General features: G+C 43.9%; 1 protein-coding gene across 1 annotated transcript in view; it reads right to left on the bottom strand.

Moving 5' to 3' along the window:
* TNXB (tenascin XB) overlaps window positions 1-15,403 on the bottom strand; it is a 153,756-nt gene extending 138,353 nt beyond the window's left edge. Inside the window, exon 1 of the mRNA XM_067465071.1 lies at window positions 15,194-15,403. The gene's annotated coding sequence lies outside the window, so the exon portion shown is untranslated. The remainder of the gene's footprint in view (window positions 1-15,193) is intronic.
* Between the last annotated feature and the right edge of the window lie 232 nt (window positions 15,404-15,635).

Here is a 15,635-nt window from a genome sequence, read left to right as displayed (position 1 = left end):
TCACATAAGATTTCAAGGCAGCCTGCAGTGGATAATTAATTACTTAGAAACCCAACACAATACAAACAGCAACATAAAACCCAACGCAAGACAAACAACAACATAAAACTCAATCCTACCATCAAACAGTTATTTATTCAACAATTTAAGAAGAATTTCAATTAGATGTACAGACTAAGGGATCATATCTATTTAAACGCTTGGGTTAAAAAAAGCTGATGAGATCGTACAGTAGGCTTAAGACATTCAAAGTTGATCTTGGAAACATTACTGCTGGGTTGAAACCTCCCAGAGATGTTGATCTGGTTCTCGAGGAGGTGCCATTCTCCCAATTCACTTTTTCAAACACTGTTCCAAAGTCCGGTGCCTTCATAGGCAACTCTTGTCTATATCATTATGCAATACATTATGCAATACATTTGAAGCAGAGAGATTTTGAGGACTGGAACACCTGTAGGGAGACCAAAGTGCTTGTTTATAAAGCTATTGTCCTCCCAACCTGCAAAACGTGGACTGTCTACAGATGTCAAACTCAACTCTTGGAACGATTCCATCAGCATTGCCTCCAAAAATCCTGAAAATCTCTTGGGAATACAGGCGGACAAATGTCAGCGTGTTGGAAGAAGCAAAGACCACCAGTATTGAAGCAATGCTCCTATGCCATCAATTCTGTTGGACTAGCGACATTGTCCGAATGCCTGTTGGTGGACAGGAAAAGAGATTTAAAGATGGGTTTAAAGCCAACCTTAAAAACTGTGCCATAGACACTGAGAACTGGGAAGCTCTGGCCCTTGTGCATTCTAACTGGAGGTCAGCTGTGACCAGCAGTGCTGCAGAATTTGAAGAGGCACGATTGGAGGGCAAAAGGGAGAAATGTGCCAAGAGAAAGACATGTCAAGCCAACCCTGACAGAGATTGCCTTCCACTGTGGAAAAACATGTGGATCAAGAATACAGCTTCACAGTCAGCTATGTAGCCACAGCGAAGACACGACACTTGGAGGGCCATCAACCTCGGGCTATGAGGGATCACCTAAGTGAAGTAAAAATACATTTCGGAGACGTACGAATTCTCACTCCCTCAATATTTCCCAGATGAAAAGAGGGACTTGTGTGGCTGTCATCAAGATTTTTATTTATTTATCATATCAGGAGCGAACCAAATATGTATTTGAGAAAACACCAAGTTTAAAAACTTGCCGTTCTATTAAATGTCCTTTGACCTGCCATCAAGATGGTAAAATATATTAATGGAGAAGGACACAAGGCTTGGTTGATTTTTAAAAAATGGTTCAAAACTTGTTTCGGATGTAGGGGGAGCTGGTGGTTCGATTTGGAAAAGAATTCCACATTTTTCCTAAAAAAAAATCGGAACTTTCCAAAATTTCCGAATTGCTTTGTTAATGGCAGACGCGATTGTGTATGTTTAAGAAGGATAATATTTTGACTATATGGGATTTCTAGTGTCTCCTCAGTGGCAACGCAAAGCAACTGAGGGCACAAAAAGAAGGGAGAGGCCTTTTTGGCTTTTTGAAGTTGATTTCACAATTTTGGGAAGGATAATATTTTGACTATTTGGTAATGCAAGGCAAATTGAGGAAACAAACTGCACCCTCACACCCCAAAATTATCCACCCACGGGTCGCCCACCTGTCCCAAACCCCAACAGCAAAACACTGCAAGGCAGTCAGCCAGGCAGACAACAGCCCTTCTCCATGCCCTGGTTCTCTGCTGCCCTGGTCTTCTTCCCCCCTAACAGCAACAACACACAAGCGGCTGCAAGGCAGGCAGGCAGGCAGGCAACAGCCCGGCTCCCAATCCTTCCTCGCTTGCCACGCTCTTCCAACCGCTCTTCTTCCAACCTCCCTTCAAAACTTCCCTTCCTCTTTCCCCTTCCCTTCCCGGGCTCACAATGAGCCTCTCAGCCATGTCCTACCCTTTATATAGCACAATGGCTACTGTGCCAAAAGCCCTCCCTTCCCCAAAACGTCTCCCCTCGTTGGCTGGGAGGCAAGCATCCCAGCATGCAAGCTGCTTGCCTCCAAACATTGAGTCACTTCCGACTCACTTCCTGAGTTGGAAGAAAAATAGTGAGAGAAGCTTCGGAAGGGCAAAGGGACTTCCGGTTTTCTTAAAAACTTCAAAATTGCTTCAACAAGGTAATTTTTCTGACTTTATTCCGAATTACGAAGATTCTGACAGTACCTAACCATGCCTAAAGGGCACACATAACTAGGAGGGTACAACAGTTTGCCTTTGCCTGAACTGATTGGGAACTGATTGGGAACATCCCCTCTCCTTTTCCTTTTGCAGAGTTAACTGAGAACTTACTAATGCTAACTCTGCTTAGCTACCAAGACCAACTAGGATCCGGTGCTTTTAGGGTCCAAGTTAGATTCAGCTGCCAACCCAACTGGATCTACCAGTGGAATGGATGTGGCAAGTGGGCACCATCTTGCCCTTTGCATCAGGCATGTAGCCCTTTTACAGACAGAGATGATAGGATACAAAAACTAAATGTCTGTGACCATTCACCCAAAGTGCTTTCCACTCCCCAGAGAATGATAACAACTTGCCAAACTACATGCAAGCAAGAGTAAAATCGGAAAGTGGGGTTGTGACAAGGGCTGGACCAAAGGAAGCCGAGATGTTTAGGAAAGGAAACTAGAACCGCCCATGATCTTTGCCAAAAATCCTGCGCATTGACCTCAAAGGAACAATGTGGATCTGCTTTGCAAATTCTGTTTTACGGCTTCGTGATTTCCCTTTAAGTTCAGATCCACTCATTCTCCATGCATCATCCATGCTTTGCAAAACACAGGCGCAAAACACACCCAACCCTTTATCACACAATGACATCCTAATAAAGATTGCTGGAATGTGGAGACAAGAAGAGGCACGGGATCGTATAATTAATCATTTGCTCTTTACCACCTCCCTCATATTTGCGATCCAGTAATGTATGTAATATTTAGCCTTTCCCCTTGTTTGTAGTTACAGTACATTTGTTTTCCTTGGGGAGTTTACACAACTGCTGAATTCTTGCTTGCTTGGCCTTTTTATATTGTTTATTCTTCTGGTATTTTTAGGCAATGGAGATCTTGTGTTTGAATGGTCTGTGACAGCAAAATGCATTCTTCATGGATTTGCGTCCAACCCAGTAATAGGTCCCCACCCCATATATGCAATCAATTAATAAATGAAACACACATCAATGGGGCTTTGGATCTCCTTTGTGTTTCATTTGAAACTTAAAAAGAGACTGAGGCCCCTTCCACACTGCATGTTGCAGTCCAAGCCTGGAAACACCTATGACCACTGCACCACACAAGAGTCCAGGAATATAAGCAAACAGTTTTGTTGTAAAAACACATAAAAAGCATAGAAAAAAGCAGGAATGAGAAATATAATCCAAAAAGGTTTAGCAACAGGTGTTAACCAAACAATAATCCAAATGTCCCATAAAGTTCCAGAGGTGACAAAGTCCAGGAACAGCCAGAAAACACAAGTACTGCCTAAATCCACAAGCAAGAAGGTATTGTAACTAGTAAAAACGCGAACAGGAACATAGAAAACTTCCAGGATATATTCAATCCAAAACCAAGTCTTGACTTGAACTAGGAACCAGAGAACTCAGGCTTAGCTTCTCACTCTAATGCACCGTTGCCTGAACTGCCCTTAAGGTAAACAACTTGTTGTTTAATAGACACCCATGAAATCATTACGTCTCCCGTGAATCTTCTCTGCAACTTTGTCACGTAATCTCTCAGACCGATGTACTCTATTTTCGGCTCTAATTTGTAAACAAAACTTTTGTTGATCTCCGTAGTTACAGGTGGTTTCTCCTGGGAACCCGCTTTATCACTCTTCACCAGGAAAATAAGATTTTGTCTGTAAATAGAAGGTCAGCTGCTTTCCTCTCCTTTTTGCCTTGTCTTTTACTCGTGTTGTATTTTGAAAGGGTCATATGACTGGTCAAATAAATAAATAAATAAATAATCACCCTTCACTCGATTCCTTATCTGCTGTTGCTCCTTCTGGCTCCTCGGATTGGCTTTGAAGGCTTACACTTTCCGAACCAGTTTTCTCACAGAGAGAACCATCATTTTCTAGACCTCAATTTCCCAGACTTGAGGGCCCTTCACCTTGTGCCACAGGAAAGCCCACAATCCTCTCTAAATCATCGAGTAAACCATCACCCTTTGGCTGATCTACAACACTGCCCAATATCCCAGGATTTGATCCCAGACAGAGGTGGCCCTAGGTAATTTTCAACAGTAAGCAAACAGTATTTTGGCGCCCCCCCCCCCCCAACCAATCACTGATATACTGGGAGTTCTGTGTGCCAATTCCATCATTGGTGGAGTTAAGAATGCTCTTTTATTGTAGGTGAACTATACATCCCAGTCATTACAACTCGCATATGTCAAGGTCTATTTCCCCCTGAGAGCGCCTCAAGAGCGCCCCTGGGCAAAATCAACTATACTGCAAATGCTTACTTTGCGTAATGGGTTGAGCCGCCCCTGATCCCAGATTATCTTCTTATCCCAGATTATCTGACAGTGGAGACTCAAATGATCCAATTTAAAGCAGATAATCTGGGATCATATACTGCGATATAGGGCAGCGTAGATGGGGCCTGAGGGTGCATCTCCACTGCAGAAATAACACTGTTTGGCACCACTTGAACTGTCATGGCTCAATGCTATGGAATCCTGGGAGTTGTAGTTTGGTGAGGCACCAGCACCCTTTGGCAGAGAAGGCTCAAGATCTTCTAAAACTACAATTCCCTAGATTCCATAGCATTGAGTTATGACTTCTTAATGTATTCATTACACCTGTCAAGATGTATCCCTAGGGATTAAATAAGTCTTGTTGTCTTTTAAAGCTATTTCCCCCCCAAAAATATTATGTTTCTGTCCTTGAGCCCTGCTTGGACAGATTGCATCTGGCAGGTGTTTTAGAAATACTGCTTTTAAAATATCATTAATTTTTAAAGGTCCCACTGTGTTCCCAAGTAAGTTTGGATAGGACGTCGGATACTTTGTGCTCCCAGATCTAGAGCAGCCAGTACTCGGTGCCCAAAGACAGCCAAATTACTTTGGCAGCAGAAAAAATCCCACAAGCACCTTTTTCTACTGTCCCAGAAGAAGTGTAACAGCAGCAACAAAATAAATAATATTTCACCGTATGTGTCCAGAACATCAAAATGTGCTGCCTAGGGGAAATTTCTCACTTTCTCTAATGGCAGAGCTGGTTAAGGGATTTCAGCTGGTCCCTTGTAGGCCAGGCTTAATGTTCGTGGTTAGCTCTAAGTTTCTATGAAGACCTCAGAAATGCATTAAGCCAGGCATGACTTGGCTTTTAGGCAGGCATGGGCAAGCTTTGGCCTTCCAGGTGTTTTGGACTCCAACTCCCACAATTCCTAACAGCCGGTAGGCTGTTAGGAATTGTGGGAGTTGGAGTCCAAAACACCTGGAGGGCCAAAGTTTGCCCATGCCTGCTTTAAGGGGACCATCCCTAAGTGCCAATAAGATGATATTATGGCATTTTGAAATACTTAAAGTCATGTAAATTCTAGTATTCTAGTCTATTTTATGTATTGTGTTCTGTTTTAATGTATATATGCTGTAGGTTTTCAATTGCTTTATTTTTAATGTTGTGAGCTGTTTTGGGTCTCAATTAAGAAAGGAAGTGGGTAATAACCATCATATTATTAAATGAAAAACATAACACAACATTAATCTTAAATAACAACCAGGCACATCTTAACACCTCTCAACAAAAAGTTTTCCCAGGCTCAGCCAGGCCTTCAAATGCTAATGAAGGTGGTCAGTTGAAACATTCACACCTAGCTCCAGCAGAGAAGAGCTCTTTGCCCCACCCCAGCCATTCCACAGATATATAAACCCATTTTCCTAATTCCAACAGACCTCACTACCTCTGAGGATGCTTGCCATAGATGCAGGCGAAACGTCAGGAGAAATGCCTCTAGAACATGGCCCTATAGCCCGAAAAAACCCACAAGAACCTAGTGATTCCAGCCATGAAAGCCTTCGACAATACAATAAATGTTTACCTAGGCAGTCCCTGAGTTACAAACATTTGACTTACAAATGAGTCATACTTAAGAACAGGGGTGAGGCAGAAGGAAGTGAGAGAAATCTACCCCTCAGAAGGGAAATTCACTCCTGGAAAAGTTATCAGGGGAAAAAGATGTTGGGCTGTATAGCCCCGGCCAAGCTGTAGGCTGTATATCTCCCCGGCCAAGCCGTAGAAGACTAAGCTTTCTACAGGAGATCTTGGTATTATGTCCTGCATGGAAAGCTTCTCTGTGTGGACTGAACTCAAACTGGAGCCTATTCCCTCCAAAACCCAAAAAAGGGGGCGGGACTAGAGAACCTAACTATAATGGACAGGTGGCTTGCCCTATGATTGCAGCCAAAAGAAGCCATCTATCTGCAGAGTCCCTGAAACTTAGGACTACAACAAACATTCAATGCAAAGCAAACAAAATTGGAGCTCCTGGTGCAGCTGTACCTGCACAAAATTAGTTAATGTATGTGCATCAACTGTAAAATGAAAAGCAAGAAACTGATTGGTTGGGCCATGCTCGGGGAGCTGGCTGAGCCTGGGACTTTTGGATACAGTTACATTTTTCAGACTTAAGCAATGGAGATGCTCAGAGAGAAGCAGAAAGAAGAAGAGAGTGACAGAGTTGGGAGTGTACTCTTGTTTCATGAGCTGCTGGAGGAAGATTCGCCACATGGACAAAGAAAGACCATTTTAAATCTCTCAGAAAAAGGACATTATGTGAGTCCATAGAATCCTAGAGTTGGAAGAGACCTCGTGGGCCATCCAGTCCAGCCCCCTGCCAAGAAGCAGGAAAATCACATTCAAAGCATCCCTGCAGATGGCCATCCAACCTCTGTTTAAAAGCTTCCAAAGATCACATGATTGTAAATATGTTGTTCTGACCTACGACGAGCAAACTACTTGTTCATCTTCGTGGCATTTTTTTTTTCTTTCCCTGGCAAGGTAGTGTGTGGGCTGATCCAACGTGAACTATGCATTTTTTTTTGGTCACAAAAGATGTGTGAACTGGAGATTTAGCACTAATCTTTGTTTCCACAATAAGCCAGATTTTTCATAATCCAATTATCAAAGGGACAGAAAGTGAGGGAAATCTTCTGAACAGGAATACAGACAGCAAAAAAATACTACAGGAGTGTTAACCCTTCCCTATGTTAGCCAAAACTTATATATATGCACACACACACATATACATGTGTATGTGTATGGCCATAGTTACACTTTTTAAAAAGTACCTGTTCCAACTTACATACAAATTCAGCCTAAGAACAAACCTACAGAACCTAACTAGTTCGTAACTTAGGGACTGCCCTTATTGGTGTTTTAATTGTTGTTCTATGTATTTTAATATTATATTTCATCCATGAGGGCCCCCTGGTGGTGCAGCAGGTTAAACCGCTGAGCTGCTGAACTTGCTCACTGAAAGGTTGGCCGGTTCAAATCCAGAGAGCTGGGTGATCTCCCGCTGTTAGGTCCAGCTTCTGCCAACTTCGCAGTTTGAAAACATACAAATGTGAGTAGATGAATAGGTACCACTCCTGCGGGAAGGAAACAGTGCTCCATGCAGTCATGCTGGCTGCATGACCTAGGAGGTGTCTATGGACAATGCCGGCTCTTCGGCTTAGAAATGGAGATGAGTACCACATCTCAGAGTCGGACACGACTAGACTTAATGTCAGGGGAAACCTTTACGTTTAACTATTTGATCCATCTGTACTGCTATATAAAATCCAGATTATCCATTTTGAACTGGATTATATGGCAGTGTAGACTCATATAATCCAGTTCAAAACAGATAATGTGGATTATCAGTTTTGATAATCTGGATTATATGACAGTGTAGAAGGAGCCTGTGATGTACTCTCCCTCAAGCTGTGAAAAGAGGCAGATAGCAACTATCATCATCATCATCATCATCATCATCATCATCATCATCATCATCATCATCATGTGGCATGTCTGCTGCACACAACAGTCCTGCCTTACTCTGGAGTAGTGCTAGGCACCTTCAGATTTTGGACTGCAATTCCCATTGGTCCCAATGAGGACCCCTACTCTTATATATCAAGACCCCTACTGTATCAGCGTCCCTACTCTTAGGATGGCCAGATCCAAAACATCACCAATATGATGCTGGTCCTGGGACCCTGGGGGAGATCCCCCACATGAGATGGTGTGAGAAGCAACATGCTTGAGGGTCCCTTCTCTGTTTTCCACCAGAGGAAGCAATGCACTGTGTGAGGACCAGGGGTGATTCCACATTGTAGAATTAATGCAGTTTGATAGCACTTTAACTGCTATGGCTGAATAATAATAATAATAATAATAATAATAATAATAATAATAATTTATTTATAGACCGCCCTATCTCCCCGAAGGGACTGAAGGATACGGAATAATGGGAAATGTAGTTTTAGAAGGTCTTTGGCTTTCCCTGCCAGACTGCTGGCAGCTCGGCAAACTACAGCTCCCAGGATTTCATCACATTAAGGCATTGCAATTAAAGAAGTGTCAAACAGCACAGCCCCAGCATCTGTGATTTCACATATCTATGTATGACAAAATATGTCCTCTCTAGGCATTTTTGGGGTCCTCTTTTTGGGATGTATTCTTGGACCAGAAGGCCTTCGTTTCAATATGGTTTGTGATTATCCACAGTTTTGAAAAGCCTAGAAACACAACCCTTGCAGATTCCAGGACTGTAATGTACTTAAATATCGGTCTGTTATAGATATTACAGGATTTTTAAGACTCCTTCCAGCTTCCTAGCATCATTTGCCAATGGACTCATCTTAGTCCTGTACATTGATAACCTCCATATGCCTTGCATGAGCTGGTGACCTGCCAACCACGAGGCAGTAAATGTTTTATTCTGTGTGACATTGTTCTGCTCCATAATTCATTATGCGTGATTTCCCTCTCATTTTACATCCCTTTATATCTCCTTATGTTTGAGCGTGTTTTTTATAAGTTCACTCTCATTTAACTTTATCTCCCACTCTATTCATCTTTCTTTGGTCTGCTAGTTTAGTCTATGGTCGCATCCACACTGTAGAATCAATGCATTTTGATACCATTTTTACTATAGCTCAATTCTATGGACTTTGGAGTTGTAGTTTGGTGAGGCACCAGTCCTCTTTGGCAGGGAAGGCTTAAGACCTTATAAAACGACACCTCTCATGATTCAATAGCACTGAGTCATGGCAAGTAATATGAGCCATGGTGGCGCAGTGGTTAAACCCTTGTGCCGGCTGAACTGCTGACTTGAAGACCTGAAGGTCGGCGGTTCGAATCCAAAAGATGGAGTGAGTTCCCGTCTATCACCTCCAGCTCCCCATGCGGGGACATGAGAGAAGCCTCTCACAGATGGTAAAACATCTGGGCATCCCCTGGGCAACGTCCTTCCAGATAGCCAATTCTTTCACACCAGAAACGACTTGTAGTTTCCCAAGTTGCTCCTGACACACACAAAAAATGGCAAGTAAAGTTTTGTCAAAGTGTATTAATTCTACAGTAGATGCATCCTCATGATGGAGTGAAAGTCTAGTGTGTCCAGCCCTCTTCCATCATCCTCCCAATGCTACATGTTTTTGTCATCTTCCCAATGGTCAAAATCTTCCAGCTAAACCAGTGGTTCCCAACCTTTTCTTTGACCAGGGATCACTTGACCAAGGACCACTTTGACCAGGGACCACTTTGACCAGAGAACATTTTGACCAAGGACCACTTTGACCAGGGACCACTTGACCAGGGACCACTTGACCAGGGACTACTCTGACCAGGGACCACTTGACCAGGGACCACTTTAGCAGGGACTCCTTTGACCAGGGATCACTTTGACCAGGGACTACTCTGACCAGGGACCACTTGACCAGGGACCACTTTGGCGAGGGACCACTTTGACCAGGGACCACTTGACCAGGGATCACTTTAACCAGGGACCACTTGACCAGGGACCACTTGACCAGGGACTACTCTGACCAGGGACCACTTGACCAGGGACCACTTTAGCAGGGACTCCTTTGACCAGGGATCACTTTGACTAGGGACCACTTGACCAGGGACCACTCTCCAAAATTAGTACCAAAAAGGGTTAAGAACCATTGTTTAGTCAACTTTAGATTGGGTTTGTTTATTTGGTTTGCATCCTGATTCAACCATGAAGCTTAGTAAGTGACCTTGGGCAAGTCACACCTTCACAGGCCCAAAGTCAGCCAATGACAAACTTCTGAAAAACTCTTGCCAAAAAAACCCTGGCCTTAGGGCCAAGGGCCATCCAGTCCAAGGCCATTCTGCCATGCCTAATGCACAACAAAAGCACTCCTTGACAGATGGCCATGGCGAACAGTCTTTGAAAACCGGTCAGCTTTGGAAGGCTGCTTGTTTTAATGAAAGGGAGATAATTGCTAAGATTACTCACTTCTTCATTGGAAGGAAATGAGTGGAGAATCACATCCTGATTGCTGGCTGCCTTTCGTAACCATTTCAGAATTTATAGCCCTGTTCATACATTGTAGCAAAAAACAGAAAACAGGCCCGTGAGATGATAGAAACTCCCAAATCCATGGCAAATGTTTGCATGGACTGCAGCCCATTTCAGTTTGAGATGCTTTGAAGATTTCTCTCTCTCATTGCCCTTGATCCATCTCCCTCTTTTGAAACAGAGGAGAACGACCAAAATGATCAAGGGTCTGGAGAACAAGCGCTATGAGGAGTGACTTAAAGAGTTGGGCATGTTTAGCCTGCAGAAGAGAAGGCTGAGAGGAGACATGATGAGGGCCATATATAAATAGGAGGGAGCAAGCTTGTTTCCTGCTGCCCTGGAGACTAGGACGCAATGGAACAATGGCTTAAAACTGCAGGAAAGGAGATTTCAATTTAACATCAGGAAAAGCTTCCTAACTGTGTAAGAGAGCTGTTCAGCAGTGGAACTCTCTGCCTTGGAGTGTGGTGGAGGCTCCTTCTTTGGCAGATTTTAAACAGAGGCTGGATGGCCATAAGTTGGGGGTGCTTCAAATGTGAGTTTCATACAGTTGAAAGAGACCTCGTGGGCCATCCAGTCCAAGCCCCTGCCAAGAAGCAGGAAAATTGCATTCAAATCACCCCTGACAAATGGCCATCCAGTCTCTGTTTAAAAGCCTCCACCACACTCCTTCTGGTCATGTCTCTTTCATGGAATCAAAGAGTTGGAAGAGACCTCATGGGCCATCCAGTCCAACCCCCTGCCAAGAAGCAGGAATATTGCATTCAAATCACCCCTGACAGATGGCCATCCAGCCTCTGTTTAAAAGCTCTCAAAAAAGGAGCCTCCACCACACTCCAGGGCAGAGAGTTCCACTGCTGAACGGCTCTCACAGTCAGGAAGTTCTTCCTCATGTTCAGATGGAATCTCCTCTCTTGTAGTTTGAAGCCATTGTTCCGCTTCCTAGTCTCCAGGGAAGCAGAAAACAAGCTTGTTCCCTCCTCCCTGTGGCTTCCTCTCACATATTTATACATGGCTATCATATCTCCTCTCAGCCTTCTCTTTTTCAGGCTAAACATGCCCAGCTCCTTAAGCCGCTCCTCATAGGGCTTGTTCTCCAGACCTTTGATCATTTCCCTGTACGAAGTTACCCATCTAGCCGTTTCTTCCAGGAAACCGAACTTAGAAAAGTTCCTTTCTTTATTTCGTTGGAAAATCTACAACTCCCAGAGTTCTCAAGCCACCATAACCAAGTTCTAGAAGTTAGGAGTCCAAAAAGAGAACTTCATTAAAGTTCTGTTTTTCAGACCTTATCCTCTTCCATCTCCGATTTCCCTGCTTTCTTTTTTCATTCATAAAATTACATAGGAGAACACATACACACACATATATTGGGAAAGATGTGTTACATAACTTCTTTTTAACTAACTTTGGAACATATCTAAGGATGTCTACGTCCTACACCATTGGATAAATTATATTGTTTTGCCGGTATTGCACCACCTGACATCTGTCAGGATGTAGCAGCCTGTAAGGAAAGGAACAAGGCATTGACATCTCTAGCCCATCCTCTGTTTGGATATCAGCCAGCAAGCCAATGCCTTAAATCAAGATATAGCTTCCTAAGATCTACAGAGATACTTGCAGGAACACCCCAGCAAGTGAGAGTCCAAAAGTGGCAGGTTAAAACCCAAAACCTCTATCAGTAGCTGAGACCGGACGAGAAACACCTCCTGGGCACGCAGAAGACTGGATGACTTGGAAAGCACTGAACAGACTGCGCTCTGGGACCACGAGATGCAGAGCTAACCTGAAGAAACGGGGCCACAAAGTGGAGTCCACGACATGCAAGTGTGGAGGAGAGCAAACCACAGACCACTTATTACAATGCAGCCTGAGCCCTGCCACATGCACAAGGGAGGACCTTCTCACAACGACATCAGAGGCACTCCAAGTGGCCAGATTCTGGTCAATAGAAATGTAGTATCATGCCAAGTTTTTAAACTGGTTTTTCTCTACATTATAACTGTATTTTCATTTCACTTCTGACACAATAAATAAAATAAATACTAACTGCAGAATCCACCACTTGGAAGGATGATAACAGATATATTGTTGAAGGCTTTCGTGGCTGGAATCACTGGAGTGTTGTGTATTTTCCGGGCTGTACGGGTATGTTCCAGAAGCATTCTCTCCTGACGTTTTGCCTGCATCTATGGCAGGCATCCTCAGAGGTTGTGAGAATGCCCGCTATAGATGCTGGGTTTTTGTTTTTGGGGTTTTTTTGTCGTGTCAGGAGCGACTTGAGAAACTGCAAGTTGCTTCTGGTGTGAGAGAATTGGCAGTCTGCCAGGATGTTGCCCAGGGGATGCCTGGATGATTTGATGTTTTTATCATCCTTGTGGGAATCATAGAATCAAAGAATCAAAGAGTTGGAAGAGACCTCATGGGCCATCCAGTCCAACCCCCTGCCAAGAAGCAGGAATATTGCATTCAAATCACCCCTGACAGATGGCCATCCAGCCTCTGCTTAAAAGCCTCCAAAGAAGGAGCCTCCACCACACTCCGGGGCAGAGAGTTCCACTGCTGAACGGCTCTCACAGTCAGGAAGTTCTTCCTCATGTTCAGATGGAATCTCCTCTCTTGTAGTTTGAAGCCATTGTTCCGCGTCCTAGTCTCCAAGGAAGCAGAAAACAAGCTTGCTCCCTCCTCCCTGTGGCTTCCTCTCACATATTTATACATGGCTATCATATCCCCTCTCAGCCTTCTCTTCTTCAGGCTAAACATGCCCAGCTCGTTAAGCCGCTCCTCATAGGGCTTGTTCTCCAGACCTTTTATCATTTTAGTCGCTCTCCTCTGGACACATTCCAGCTTGTCAATATCTCTCTTGAATTGTGGTGCCCAGAACTGGACACAATATTCCAGATGTGGTCTAACCAAAACAGAATAGAGGGGTAGCATTACTTCCCTAGATCTAGACACTATGCTTCTCTCATGTCCCCGCATGAGGAGCTGGAGCTGATAGAGGGAGCTCATCCACCTCTCCCCGGATTCAAACCTGCGACCTGTCGGTCTTCAGTCCTGTCGGCCCACGGGTTTAACCCACTGCGCCACCGGGGGCTCCATAGATGCCAGTGAAACATCAGGAGAGAATATTTCTGGAACATGGCTGTACAGCCAGGAAAATACACAACACCCCAGTGATAAGAGATAACTGGAGATGATGAAGCAACAGAAAAACTCACCCAGATTATAAATTCACCAGACTTCCTGGACTATTAAATTCTTTCAGGGGAGGTAAATGCTACAAGCATTGAAAAAGACTAATCTAGAATTTACCTTTGTTTCCATCTTTTCTCCATCTGCCTATCCATTCTATCCTCTCACTCTACCCATCCATTCATACAGAGCTTGAGTCAGGCGAATGCTCAGATAGGAACAACTTTCTGCCTCTCCAACATAGAGCTTGAGTGCATCTACACTGCATCCACACTGCAGAATGAATGCAGTGCATCTACATTACAGAATGAATGCAGTTGTACACTACTTGCTACAGGATTGTGAGATATGTAGCTTGGTAGGACACCAGCTTTCTTTGATAGAGAAGGGTAAAGAGCTTGTAAAACTGCAGCACCCATGATTCCATATCATAGAACAAAGGCAGTTCAAGTGGTGTCAAAACTGCATTCATTCTATAGTGTATATGCACCTTCAATTTCCCCAAATTCACCCCATTAGTAAGGACATGCTGGTGGGGGAGGATTCTGGAACTTGCATTCTGAAAAGTCCCTTGTTCAACTGGAGCTGCGGTGGCACAATGGGTTAAACCCTTGTGCCGGCTGGACTGCTGACCCAAATAATAAATAATAATGAATCTTTATTTATATCCCACTTTTCTCCCTCACGGAACGCAAAGCAGCTTACAACATATTAAAATCACATAAACAACAATCAGAATGCATCAATAATAAATATAAGCACCATAAGATAAACAAATTTAAGAAAACAACTACAATGTACATTCACATCCATGAAGCATCATATCGAGAGATATATTGCACTTCGCTCCAGTCCATAAGGTTGGGTTGCTGACCTGAAGGTTGCCGTTTCAAATCCGCAAGACGGTGTGAGCTCCCGTCTGTCAGCTCTAGCTTGTGGGGACATGAGAGAAGCCTCCCAACAGGATGGTAACACATCCAGGCATCCCCTGGGCAACGTCTCTGTAGACAGCCAATTCTCTCACACCAGAAGCGACTTGCGGTATGTTCTCAAGTCACTTCTAACACAATTAAAAAAAATACTTGTCCAACTTTTGGTGACACATCAGACACATTGCTTGTCTCCACTTTAATCACCATGGCTTGATGTGATGGAATGATGAGATTTGTAGTTTTGTGAGGCACCAGCACTGTTTGCCAGAGGATGTTAAAAAACTACAGCTCCCTGGATTCCATTCCATTGCACCTTGGTACTCAAAAGTGGTGTCAAACTGCATTCATTCTACAGTGAAGATGCACCCTGACAGCGTTCTCCCCTTTTAATAAAAGGAAGATTGTAAAATCTTCCTTTTACAAATGTAGCAAACACTAGTATTTCATATGAAGCATTTCATGCCTTTTGCCTATAGATTCCAACTCACCGTGCTATCTTTAGCCAGACCAGCTCTCTACAGAAAGTTCTCTTCTTACTTGGAAAAGTTGGGTGCTGATGGAGAGAAGAGCTGCCCTCCTCCGCCGCCTCTCTGTTTCGTTCCCTCTCTTTCTCTGTGCGTCTTTTTCTCTCTCCTGCCCTGGAGAGGAGGCGAGAGAACAGTGCTGGCCGTTGGATTTTCTGGCTCAGCACACTGCCGGGGTGTGAGCAAGCATATGTGCATCACTCGCTCACACTCACAGACACACACATACACACACACACAGACACTCCTTTGCTCCCTGTTCAATTTGGAAGCAGAGGCCTTCAGACACGCAAGAAACCCCATGAGATCATAATGGGAATCACTGATAAACATCTTGGCACACACCGCAAAGGCGATGCATGCACAACTTTTGTGTTCCAACACACTTGTTCCTGTAATTTCCATC

This window comes from Anolis sagrei, chromosome 2 (assembly GCF_037176765.1).
Source record: "Anolis sagrei isolate rAnoSag1 chromosome 2, rAnoSag1.mat, whole genome shotgun sequence".
Lineage (NCBI taxonomy): Eukaryota > Metazoa > Chordata > Lepidosauria > Squamata > Dactyloidae > Anolis > Anolis sagrei.
Note: the sequence above shows the minus strand (reverse complement) of the source record. Positions and strands in the feature narration are given on the sequence as shown.